The sequence below is a fragment of the Ixodes scapularis genome, unplaced genomic scaffold (genome assembly GCF_016920785.2).
Source record: "Ixodes scapularis isolate PalLabHiFi unplaced genomic scaffold, ASM1692078v2 PGA_scaffold1__304_contigs__length_218370807, whole genome shotgun sequence".
Lineage (NCBI taxonomy): Eukaryota > Metazoa > Arthropoda > Arachnida > Ixodida > Ixodidae > Ixodes > Ixodes scapularis.
Window position 1 is genome coordinate 207,418,696 of NW_024609846.1, and position 12,957 is coordinate 207,431,652.

The window sequence follows — 12,957 nt, forward strand, 5'->3', positions numbered from 1 at the left end:
GTCGCTTCCCAAGATCTTGAAGGGGAGCGGTAAAGATTGACGGATCCAGAAACCCAAACGGAGTTCTGGATCCGCCCCTGGTCTCCCTCGATGGGTTCGTAGAATTCGCCGTGTGCCTTCTTACACTGAGATGTAAAGGACGGCGGCGCGCGGCGCCGCAACGTCGAGGCGCCTACCCCACGGCCACGGCGGGTTGCCGGCGCACCCGCGCGCCGGCTGGACGCGACGCTGAGGCGCCAATAGCCCGGGCTTCTCGTGCTTCGTGCATGACGCTGTGCTCCCCTTGACTGTTGTTTACTCATGTTTCGTTTTTACGTTTTATGATTAAATGCATAGGTACTCAGAGTGAGGCAAGAATTTGTAGTAAAACAAAAATAATATATTTGATAACCACATTTCTGCAATTCAATTCTGAAACACTTCTTATCGGTGGAAGGCTTATGACACATAGCACGATGATTCAAGCCCGTAATGAAATTTTACAATGGTGTAGCAGAGGGCAAGATTGATCAGGGGGTCGTTGAAGTGCGCTACTGCGTTGAATGAATACCTGTTAACCGAGTGACAGAGAATCTGCTTCGAACCGATGGTTACAGAAACGCCGCGAGTTTGATAATTATGTAACATAAATTATAATATTTCTTGTGAATGTGCGACTAAATGACTAGATAAACCGCTTGTCATTATTTCCGCTAGTTATGAAAAAAAAATAACATTCAACTTCAACTTCCCGAATGTGCTGCTAATTTCCGGGAACTAAATGTGCGAAATAATGCTAAATATTTCATTTGAAAACATCGCCCAATTCAATTTTGATATGGGCGGATAGTGTGCCCGCATGAGGTGTTGCGGTAACAAAGCTGTGACACTTCAGGTGATGCAAGCACGCACACTGAAGACACCTTCGATGTTTTACTTCACGAATGGAATATGCTTCAGGCAATGTTGAAAAAGTCATAACCTGTACTGACGCTTGTGTGCCGAACAAATCATTTTAGACCCCGCTAGTATTCGTACCCGTGGCGACACCTCAAAAAGGCGGGAAGACCGATTTTCCGTGACGTTCAAGCGTAGCATCAGAGTAGGCTCGTAAAGGCCGGTTCCCACATCTGCGTTCCGAGCTACAGGAACGACAGAAACGACAAAACACCGGGACAACCGTGACACATGATTGCTTGATAAAGCTGCTCTTTGCCATCTCCGTCACGTTCTGAAATGCAAACAGAATCGCCCGGGTGTCATGTCGTTCGTGTTGTTTCTGTCGTTCGAAACGCAGATGTGTGAACGCGGCATAAAAGGGCCATGAAACGAATTTTCGGCTGGGATAAATGATTTTAAATTGGGACTTCACTAATAGCATATCGGGTTTAGTTGGCCAAAGAAAGAGGGTAGAAAGTCAAAAGCCAGCTTTTCGGTACAAACATTTGAAAATATAGCGGACTATTTTGTACCTTCTTTCCTTCGAAAGCTCTCCGCCTTTTCACTATGTTACATCCGAGGTTCCCAAAGCGCGTCAGCGGTGCCAACCTGACGTCAGCCGAGCCCAGCTCACGCATTGGACACGAGAACTGCGTCACTCGGACGTATGCACTCGTCAACAATCAATCCGTCGACAAATATTTGGATTCGCGTTCATGGCCAATGAGTGTCCTGACGGAACTAATCGTCACTGGGGAATGAGAAGTTCTATGCTGTGCATAAAAAGCACAGTGGAAGCTAGGAGTCATCGCACCGGTACCGAAGAATGTCTCGACGACATGATTTCACAATTCGCATTTGAGTTGAGGATTAAATCTAAGGAGGAAGAAGTAGGAAAATCGTTTCATGACGACCTCCAGGCCAGTTTCGCTACACTGTAAAAAATATTTTCTGAAAACTACAGAAAAAACGTCAACTTTTTTACCTACTTTTGCTGTTTTGCTGTTTTCTGTTTTTATGTACTTTCACCACGAAAGTCTGTTTAACATATTCTTGTGATTGCACAAAATTTTTGTTTCTGCGAGAAAAAAAAAAACAAAAAAACTGAAAGCTCTTTAAATTCACAGTTTTCTGTTCTGCACAAGCCTGTAGAAATACAAGTCTTGATATTTCTGTTGCCTGTATATTAACCTTGCAAACCAGTAAAAATACAGGTTCTGCGATATTTCTGTTGCCTGTAAAACAACCACACAAACCTGTAAAAATACTGCTTCTGCAATAATGCTGTTGCCCAAGTTATGTAGCTGGCCAGCCCCTAGAAAAACAGGCCTCAATGGTTCCTTCAGCTATGTCCTGCTTCTTTCACGTAAAGCTTGGTTTTGTCCATTTTATTGAACACATAGAAAACGGGTTTAACTGTAAAACGCACCGTCACCCTGACAACCTCTGCTGTAGTATGGGTGGGGTCGGCAATATGGTGTGAAGCAGAAATTACACTGGAGGCAAGTATGTCAACTGTAATTTTTTTTGTAATAAAATACAAAACGCTATCTCACACACTGAAAAGGTTAAAAAACTTTTAAAATGCTTACATTTTTAAAGCATTTGGCATTGAACTGAACATGTCAAACTTTAAAACGCATAGTTCTCTAAGACGTTTGCCAAAGCCGCCACCTTTGGTGAGAGACTATGCTGTTTCCTTGATGTTTTCCGAGCCTTTGAGCTTATATCTGGATTGATGCCAGCGATGGCCCTGTAAAGTAAAATTATAATTACACGCAGCAAAGCAAAACGAATGAGCCTTTAACACAGATTTAGACAAATTCATCATATTCGAGTAAATTGCAGCAGCATGTAACGCTGTGAGCCCTTGGGCAAACCAAGCCTTGCGACAAAATAGTCTGGCATTCTCACCTCTGAACAAACTCTATTGTCAGGGCTACTTCGGGTGGATACTCCACAGTGAGCACGAAGTACAGCAGGAACATAAGCTTCGATGCAACAGCTCTGTTGCTCGTAGTGGTCAAGGCGATTCCATTATGCACACTGTGAATTCCGCGGACAGAAAAGGCTCGGTCCTGCATAAAAAAGCAAGCAGCACAATGAATCTCACATGACGACAACAAAAAGACCAATCTTGATCTAACCTTTTATGCAAATGCTCGACGTGGCAGGCATGTCTCCAAGATCTGTGTCCCCTGCAGTTTCCTGTGAATTGCCAGAAGACACCCACATATATTTTAAATAAAAGTACATTAAACAATACCATTATAAGATCCCCATCCTTTAATGAAAGGCAAACAGATAGGACATTATGATCTGCGTTTTTGTTTCGCTAGCATTGCACGCGTTGCACGAGTGGTATTTTTTAGAGTATCACAATGCTTCCGGCACGCTCCTGGTCTTTATAAATCTTTTTTCCTTTTTATTTTTGTTCGTTGCTAGGTTTACAAACTGGGACAATGAAGGACGACACACACACGCGGAAGGCATAACGAACAACTGGTTTACATGTGCGCGTCGACCTTCATTGTTCCAGCTTGTAAACCTTAGCAGCGCAGAACAAAAACAAAGGACAACCTACTAGCCCAATCCCAAGGATTATTGAACCTCATAAGTTGCCGGATTGAGTGGTTTTCTTTGAAACTCAGCAAATTTATACTAACTCCATATGTTTATTTAATAACTAAAACATTTTTAACAACTTTCAGTTAATCATTCGTCCTGTCGCAAATATTAGGACTTTATACTATGGCCCCCTGGCTGTATAACCGACCTGCTCAGACCACACTTGTAAAGCTTTCACAGCTACCCTAGAAAAAAAATCTGGACCCTACAAAATACAATTCTCAATATACATGACAAATTGGTTGCTTCCAGCTATTTCACCCTGCTTGAAATTGCTGGTAAAGTTTAACGGCATTGGTTGTGTAGAATGTCTAGCTTAGGAACATGCAGCACTATTGGTTGACATGTATGTAAGCATTTCTAGACTCCAACTTGAGGCTGATTGAGTCATATTTGTTTCCTTTTGTTACATGACCGTTACAAATTTTATAACACTTGGGCAATAGTGTCCCTTCACATGCAAGGATAGACATATTTGTGCATCTTGAAAACCTTAGATCAAGGAACAAGAAAGGAGAGAAGAGCCCAGATCTCCGTGTCATCTACCTTCTTATGTTCATCCGTATTGGGTATTCAAGAAGTTTATAGTTCACCAGCTCGTCTGCACACTTTCTGGCATTTCTATCCAGCTTTTGTGGTTCATTAATCATTAGAAAATACAAGTTTGTCATTGATTTGGAATTGTGTGTATACCGTCCCAAGTTAGAGATGACTTTTAACAATTATACAACCCTTCAAATCAATTGGGTGAGCATTGAGGGAACTTTTTCTTGAAGGAATCTCTCCAAGTGTTTAAAATCATGACAAATTTTTACTTTAGGAGGAATGCATTGCCTCCAGCCTTATATGTTCTAAGCCGAAAAAATACCACACCTACCTCCACCATTTTGTAAACCATTTCCTCGTCCTCGCTGAACAGTGCAAGAAGAAGAGCAGCACTACCTCAGTGCTGAATCAGTATTACAAACCGGGGCATCAGCCCTTTGTATGAAAAGAGGCAACACGGAACACACGATACAAGCCATGGAAGTAGCAGTGATTCGATGCCTTAACAGGGCTAAGTTATCGCTGCACTGTATGTGTGATCCAGCCTTAAAGGCGGAAAGTCACATTTAAAATTCCTACATTTTTGCTCACCCAGTCACTTAATTTACACACTACCTTAATAGTTCTATCAGTGGCACTAATAACATTATCAGGGGCACCATGGTGCAAAAGTATATTTTGCCGCCGAGTCAGCGAGAATCAATCTCTCACTGTTTTTACGGCCGCATTGCAGTTTTTTATATTGGCTTTTCACAAGGTCTACCAAAGATAAGCGAGCAGATGTTGTCGCTTATGAAGTTTACCAAATTTGAACATAGAAAAGCTATGACTTCTAAACATCTCCGCTAGATCAGTCACGACACCCCTGGGGTTCGCGCTTCACAGTTTGGGAAGCACTGCTGTTTATTATTACAAATACAGAGTGCTGCTTAGAACATTTTTCAAAATATTTATAAGTAGCAACTGTTGACCTAATACCACGCAAAAATTTAAACCTACTCACACAATCTCACAGAAACATAATCCCAAGTTTCCACAGAAAAAACAAACAGTAAGAACAAGACGAAATACAGACTAGGTTGATTAATTAACTCTGAGCTGCCATTTTGTTTTAATCAGTGTTGGACAAAATACTCGATAAAAGTATTTAAGTTACTAAGTACCTGTTTCATAAAATATTTAAAATACTACTCAAGTTACTTTCACTGTAAAGTATCTTGAGTAGGGAACAAATACTTAGAAATGTAAGTGAATTACTTTTGAAGATACTTCCGCATTTCCTAATTTGTAATTTGCGGCAGAGGTCGACTGCTTGGGGGGCTCCCCAGGCTTCTTCTGAGGAGCAGAGGTCCGGGATTGGAGGCCCCGGCCCCGAGGGACCGAAGCAGCAGGTGTGGCAGGGGAGGTCATACCCTGCCCTGAGGTGGATGCTGACGCAGCAACATCCACCTTGCGGTTTGGAGGCGGTGCAATGGGCACCGTTCCCGAGGTGGACGCTGATGAGGGAGCATCCACCTTGCGTTTTAAAGGCGGTGCAACTGGCACTGCTCCCGAGGAAGGGGGACCTAACAAGAGACGCGGGTCGTCCGAAGACGTCTGCGTTCCCGTCGACACCATTGACCGTGCCGGGCCCCTGTGCACGGCCTGGGCATAAGAGCCTTTAGAGACAAACGCAAAACGCTTCTTTGCATCAATGTAGCTTATATTTTCTTTGATTTTTAGTGCTAGAATTTCTTTTTCTTGTTTCCAGACAGGGCAGGATCTGGAATAGGCAGGGTGGTGGCCTTCACAGTTTGAACGCAGAGGTTCGCTCTCACATGCTTCAGCAACGTGCTCTTTACTAGAGCACTTGGCACACTTGTTGGTCCCCCGACAGCTCCGCGACCCATGCCCGAACCGCTGGTGCTTAAAGCAGCGCAGCGGATTTGGCACATAGGGGCGAACGCTGCACTGGAGGTAGCCGGCTCGAATAACTTCGGGAAGAGAGGTCGATTACTATGTTAAAACAATATGCTTAGTTTTCAATTCTACGCCGCCCCGAGGCAGGGTGATCCGCCGTGCAGCCATCACTTCCTGCGTGGCCAGCCCCTCGGCGACTTCTTTCTTTGGTGTATCAAGGAGGTCATCCTCAGAGATGACACCTTGAAAAGTGTTAAGGGTGCGGTGTGCTGTGACAGTGACCCTTTAGTCCGCGATAGAGTTCAGCACTAAGAGGGCGTCACTTTGTCGCTTAGTATTAATTTGGATGAGGAGGTCGCCAGATGACATTTTCTTGGCATGAAAGTCTTTTCCAACCATTCCCTCTATCACCTTCGCGACGAGGAATGGGGACAGTTTGGCAAGACGTTTTTCGGTCTCTGAACGCATTACGAGGAATTTTGAAAATTTTTCAGGCGTAGATAGTGTTTTTTAAGGGAGTAGAGCTTCGGTGCGGCCTCTTTTCAGAGGCCGATCTAGAAAGTTTCGTTTGGAACCCATAATAATGGGAGGATCTTCGGTGCCCCGGGTGCGCCACCAACTACGGGGCCCAACACGGGGATACGTAATGCGCCATAGCAAGAATGGCTTGGCTGACAACATTACACTATCAGTGCTGCCCAGGCACTATAACCCAGTGTGGTGCTAGACAGGGGGTCTGTCGCCACCCAAGGTTAGCCCTTGCCGCCAAAGAAGTTCAAATGGAAAAGAGGTGAGAGAAGAGGAAAGAGAAAGAAGAGAGAAGATATTAGAAGAAATGGCGACTGACTGCATCATCCTGGTCGGGCCAAGCCAGGACACCCGTCTACGAGAAGAGGGGGGCCAAAGTGGTGTGTTGCCTCACCCGGGGGCCCCAAAGGGTCCAAACCTACCCCGGGTTCGGCTCAACCACCAGGATGCCGTTTTCCCCCGGACACGGGCTCGCCACGCACAGCCAGACGTGGGTGGGTCTTAGCCACTTTTTACTTAGGGTCTGTGGTGTCGCCAATGTGGCTGGGGTCCGTGGTGACGCTACTCACCAAGCACCCAGCACATAAGGTGCAGGTGCCCCCTGCGGGGCTCGGGGTCCGTGGAGACGCCACTCTCCAAACACCTGCTTTCACAGGTGCCCCCTGCGGGGTCACCCATTCGGAGCATGGCTTTATGATCCGCATAGAACCATACCGTTTCCTTCCTGTCCGTTGTGATTAAAAATACTTCTTCAAGATAGTAAATAAACACAAAAAAATACACAGGGACAAGAAGTGGACATAAAACACTGGTGCCAGTGTTTACCACCACTTATTGTCCATGTGTTTTTTTGCGGCGCTTGTCTACGTACGATCATGGACCAATTGGCCCGAATTGCCATATTAATTGTGCAAGATGCTTATAAGTCTTAGCTTCTCTATCTTCAAATTTGGTAAACTTTATAAGCGACAACATCTGCTCGCTTATCTTTGGTAGACCTTGTCAAAAGCCAGAATAAAAGACTGCAATGTGGCGGCAGAAAGAGTGAGCGATTGATTCTCGCAGACTTGGGGGCAAAATATACTTTTGCACCATGGTCCCTCTGGCAATGTCATTAGTGCCACTGATTAAACTGTCAAGTTTAATCAGTGGCACTGCGAGCTTTTTCTCGAGGATGTAGACGAGTCGCCCGACTCTCCCGCCCAGGACCCTTTATCTTGGTCGTCGTCCATCCCTTTCGATCGTATGACTGGCGTAACCGTGAGACTCCGTCGTGGTTCGTTTCTACCGGGCACTATTTAGCTACTTCAGTGAGAACTTCGCCAGAAAATGGAGCTGCTAAACATAAAAAGCTCGCCCACCTCGCAATGCAAACTCGTAAACGCAGATGATTTAGGGGCAGTGTGGCCATACGGGTGGAACGTTTTAAAGCAAGACTCATTTAGGTGCGCCCTTAGACTTGGAGAAAAAAGTAAAGTGCCGCAAAAGCAGACAGAAATAATATTTATGTTTTAAATGTGATATTTCACACACAATAATAATAAAAAAATACTGCGCGTGAAACCGATTTGGATTAATAATTGTTTATCACGTGCTCCTCTAGCGGTTAAACTGGAATGCAATCGACATCAACTTAAAGTGCTCCGTTTATTTGTCGTGCGATCAAGAACGCCGTTTACTACAGGTTCCCTCAGCTAAGGGACATAATCTAAAGGTCCCTTAGTTTACGATGCCGTGTGAATTGGGTATTAAAGCCCCTCGATGTACATTAACAGTAAAACGAGCGTGTTGGTAAATATACTTAAACAATCGGAAAGAATAAACACAAATTCGATGTGTTTCCGTTTATTGGCACCGAATGCGCCAGTGCACGAGGCCCGTGCCTCAAGCGGCCCTTGGAAGCAGAAGGCAGCAAAGCACCCGCTTCTGGTGCGTGTACTGCGCGTTTCCACCACCATGGGTGACAGTGACTTGATAGCGTGAATATTATCAAGAGACTTTAGTCTGAGGGCAGCGTCTTCAACTTTTGGAATCCGCAAGAAAAGTTAACGCTGAAGTCCTGGAAAACATTTATCATCTTTGAAGAACAGAGCAGGCTGTCACTAACGAACAAATACAAAACGTCTGAAACAAACTTTGGTGTGCACAATAACGAAGCATTCGCATATCCTTCACAACAGCAATCCCTGTCAGAAAAAAAAGGCAAGAAACGTTAACTTGAATGTTTGTTTAGAGGGTCATGATTTCTTGAAAATTGCACGGTGATACATCGACCGTTGCAAGTAAGCGATACCAAAAATACAACCGAAAACATATTTCGGTAGATTGCGAATTTCTCCGATTGGCCAAATCACGGGCATAAAGGCATTGTCAGAATGTCAACTTCGACGGTGCCGGTTTGAAAGCACGATGGCTCCTAGCTTCTAGCATGCATTTTAAACACTCCATTTTACTTGTCGCATCTGATAATAAGTAGCCAGGGTCAAAACTCGTGACGCCACGGCGAGGCAAATCCGTGTCGTGATGTCCCTGATGGAAACCCTAAAAGGACGCCACAAAAAACATATCGGCGTTGGACCTTGGGAGAGTAGCGCCCTTGCCTTTTCTGACTGATTGCAGGTCACAAACACATACCAGCATACAAACGACCAAAACCAAGCAAGGAGATTGACTGATCGGTCCCTGTTGCCATAGAAATCGCCATTTCGGTCTTTTCCATTCTTCAAAGTTTCGAAATGGTTGATCTGAACCAGTTGCGCCAAGATCGATGGAGAGTGTCATAGTAGTGAAAGCGTTCCTCGCCAATATATGCACGTAGGCAAGCAAAGTATCAATCATGCTTATTTAGGCGTATCTCTTATAATGATATCGTTCTTCAAGGCAGAAAAAAATATTTTTCAGTGCCTCCATGCAACGACGCCCCATGTAGTGGAGGTGCGAAGATGTGTCCTTGTTTAGTTTATGTGTGTGATTAGCAAAATGTCGGTATACAAGAAATGGTTTTATAAATAACCTGTCACCCCGATTTTGAATCAGCTCACCCATAATGGAGAAGTCAAGCTGAAAGTGCACACACCACGAACCAAAATGGCGATTAACTTTGTCAGGATCTATTGAATGCACAAGCAATAAGACAGAAGTATAGGCTCCCAAGGTTAGAACACTGCCACTAGAAAGGGAAAAAAATGTTTTATAAAAAAAAACACAAAAAAACATGATTTTCGGTTTGGGCAAATGAACTATGCATCGCAGAAAGCTCGAATTCCGTGAGAATGTGACGCTAGCAGTTGGGATAGATAGACGCAAAAGCTGTAAAACGTGAGGTTGCCTAGATAAAAAAAAAAGGATTGAGAAACGCACATTTTGTTTTTGAGTTGACGTCTAAGTAAGCCTAATATGGTCGAAACAAGAATTGACATTGTGAACGCTTATCGGATTTATATCAGTGAAAATCACTTGTCAGGAAGAAGAAGAATATTGCTTTCCTTCTTGCTGACAGTGTTTTTTTTTGTTTGTTTTTGTTTTGCTGAAATAGGTGCTACAGGAGCCCACAGTGTTACTTCTTGTTTTGGGCGATGTTAAGTTTACGTGGACGTCGGCTCATTGAAAATTTATCTTTTAAGATAAAATATAATTGATCAATTATTTTTTCATCCAGTTAACGTCATGATCTCATACGTCCGTGTTGTTTCTCAACTGCTATCATGTTCTCACAGCTTTTAAGCTTGCTGAGATGCATAGTCTATTCACCCGGACCGAAAAAACACGGTTCTTTTTTCTCAAAACCCAAAGCGTGTACCCCCCCCCCCCCTTTTTTTTTCTCGTTAAAAAAAACAATAGCAAGAATAATTTGCAAACGCTCATTCTCCATCCAAATGCAGCGCTAAAAATCTGAACCAGATGCAAAAGTTTAAGCACGAACCGTTATCTTATGCAAAAGTTATGTGATTATCTAAAACTTTCACTAGGAACATGGGGCCGTTAGACGCCCTAGGGCGCCTAAAGGACCCACGCCATAGAACTGACACCATGGAGCTCCATGTATGCGAGAGCTCGGTCTGCCGCCATTTTCCCAGTAGAAATGTCAGAAAACCACTGAAGCTTTATTCTCCGAGCAGAAGCGATTTCCGAAGAAGACATCCAGCAAGCATCCCGTTTCACTTGCAGTTCCTGGGATTTGATCTGGGTCACCGCGAAAGCAGAAGTAAGATTCAATTTGTCTCTCGCAGAGGGAGCGAAGATAGCTTTCGAGGACGGTTCGTCTGCTAACGCCGCCGAAAACTACAGTTTGTCCGCAACAAAACGTCATTGGCCGACAAAAAACAACAACAAAAAAACACTGTACATTATCTGCTACCAGAACAGAATGATGTTTGATCGTCTGCTCCAAACTCAACGCCTATGATGTGAGATGGGACGCGGGCTGAAATTGTGATCGACTGCTCTAATACGTTCAAAATCATTGACAACTCGCTTGTTTTTTATCTCAAGTCGCAAAAATGCTGACATCGACCGGGCGACGAAGGAGTACTAACGACAAGAACATCAGATGTCACGAGACCACTCCCGCTATTTCTATGTTGGTAAGACATTCCAAAATATTGCCGGATTGTGAACTCGCAGACGTGAAGAAAATGTATAATTTTTTGTTTTGTATTGTATGCATGCTTAGTTGTGTTCGTCATGCTTCGTTATGGTGTTCGCCCTGTTTCTGTACGTGTTCTATGCTCCCTGAATAATTCACAAACTGAAAATACCTAATTACTTTCACCTGTGATGCTGCTTGATTGGTCACATGACCTTGTAGCGTCGGCTTCATTTATTTATTCATTTCTTTACCCTAAGGAACTTTTCGAGCATAGCATAGGGGGAATTTTATCAAGATTACATTGCTGAAACAAAAAACAGCCTGTAATAGTTTTGTGTTGCAAAGTTTTAGTATATGCTGCAAGTCATTTATTGTACGCGCGTTAATGTTAAGAAATTTTATGGTGTCTTTGCAAAATTTCTTTGGAGCTTTGATTTTGGGCGGATCAGACGAGATAATTCCTCTTCCACCGTGTACGCGACCAAAAACGCGGGCATTCGCTTTTTTTTTTTTTTTTTTTTTTTTTTTTTTAGGGAGCTGGTTTTACGTTGTTTTTTTTTCGGCGCAAACAAAAGTGTCACCTCATTGGCCTTATTAGTTTGTTTTATCGCATGGCGGCGAAAAGAAAAGATTAGCAGAATATTTGAAAAAGGTGGTTGACAAAATTTTGTTTTGTCTCATGTATAAAAGTGTTTTGATCTTTAGAGGGGGCCAGGGTCTGCTCGAGCGAGTAAAACTTATACTCATACCTCCTTCAGTAACCGGAGACATAGAGAATAAAAAAAAAAACGGACAAAACAACAACAACAATTAAGACTTGTTTTGTTCGTTTTTTATTTTTATTTTTTTTTATTTTTCCGTGTCTCCGGTTTCGATGTAAGTTCTTCACCAGCTCGCATGTGCTCTTACCCTTTCTCCCACAGTAAAAGGTTTTTTTTTTTTTTAAATTCCATTCTAGTACGTTGGTTGTTAATATGTGGCTTCAAGCTAAGGTAAGGGAATAGAAGTGCCATGGTCGCTTGACTGTATTTTATGTAAAAAACCGGAGACAACTGTACACGCATTTTTATTTTGCTGGGACACTGTATTTTTCTTAGACACGCTTTAGCGAACGCTAAAGAAACAGTTGCGCATTACCCAATCCGGAAAAGAGGTTTTTGAGTGTAAGCAACGATTATGGTATCCTGTACAACATCTTTACGTTATTAGGCTCGGGTAGCCTGTGGAAGTCGCACATGGCTGTCCGTCATGCCGATCTCGATGGGAAGGAAGTACTGCTTTTTTTTTTCTAAGCTTTGTTAATCAGGTAGAAAGTGTCTTTTTTTTTTTCAGACCTGGAATCGCTAATTTGAGTGGCTTGCATTTTGAAATACCCCTAATGAAATAAAAAAAAGTCGATGTGTTCTTAAAGAGAAGAAGTTTGTACGGTGTTTTCACGCGTCTTGGCCAATGGCGCGTTTATTGCAAGAAGGAGATTCTTGCAATCAAAAAGAAAAAAAAAAGTGACGTAGGTTGTGGCAGCGCGCCTGCTTCACATACAGCGGACCTAGGATCAAATTCCGAGCGGCGTGCGATCTTTTTCACGCAGTTGGGAACATGAAGAACGGACGCCCCACGCCCTATAACGCAAACAACGATATCAACTACGGCGACAACGGGCGTCATTTCGTGTGGTGGGAACAGTGGATAACAGCTATCGCTCTAAACCAGAGACAGAGCGAATTTGCGTCCAACCGTCGCGAACACTCATGCGGCAGCCGTGACTTATTTCGCGCGGCGGAGGGAAACCGGACGTCTGTACATCCGCGCGGGTGGAGTCCTATTCACTCAGCGCGGATTACGTTCGAAAG

General features: G+C 43.7%; 1 pseudogene; it reads right to left on the reverse strand.

Moving 5' to 3' along the window:
- Positions 1-2,550: 2,550 nt before the first annotated feature.
- Positions 2,551-4,754, reverse strand: LOC121046250 (annotated as a pseudogene).
- Positions 4,755-12,957: the final 8,203 nt, after the last annotated feature.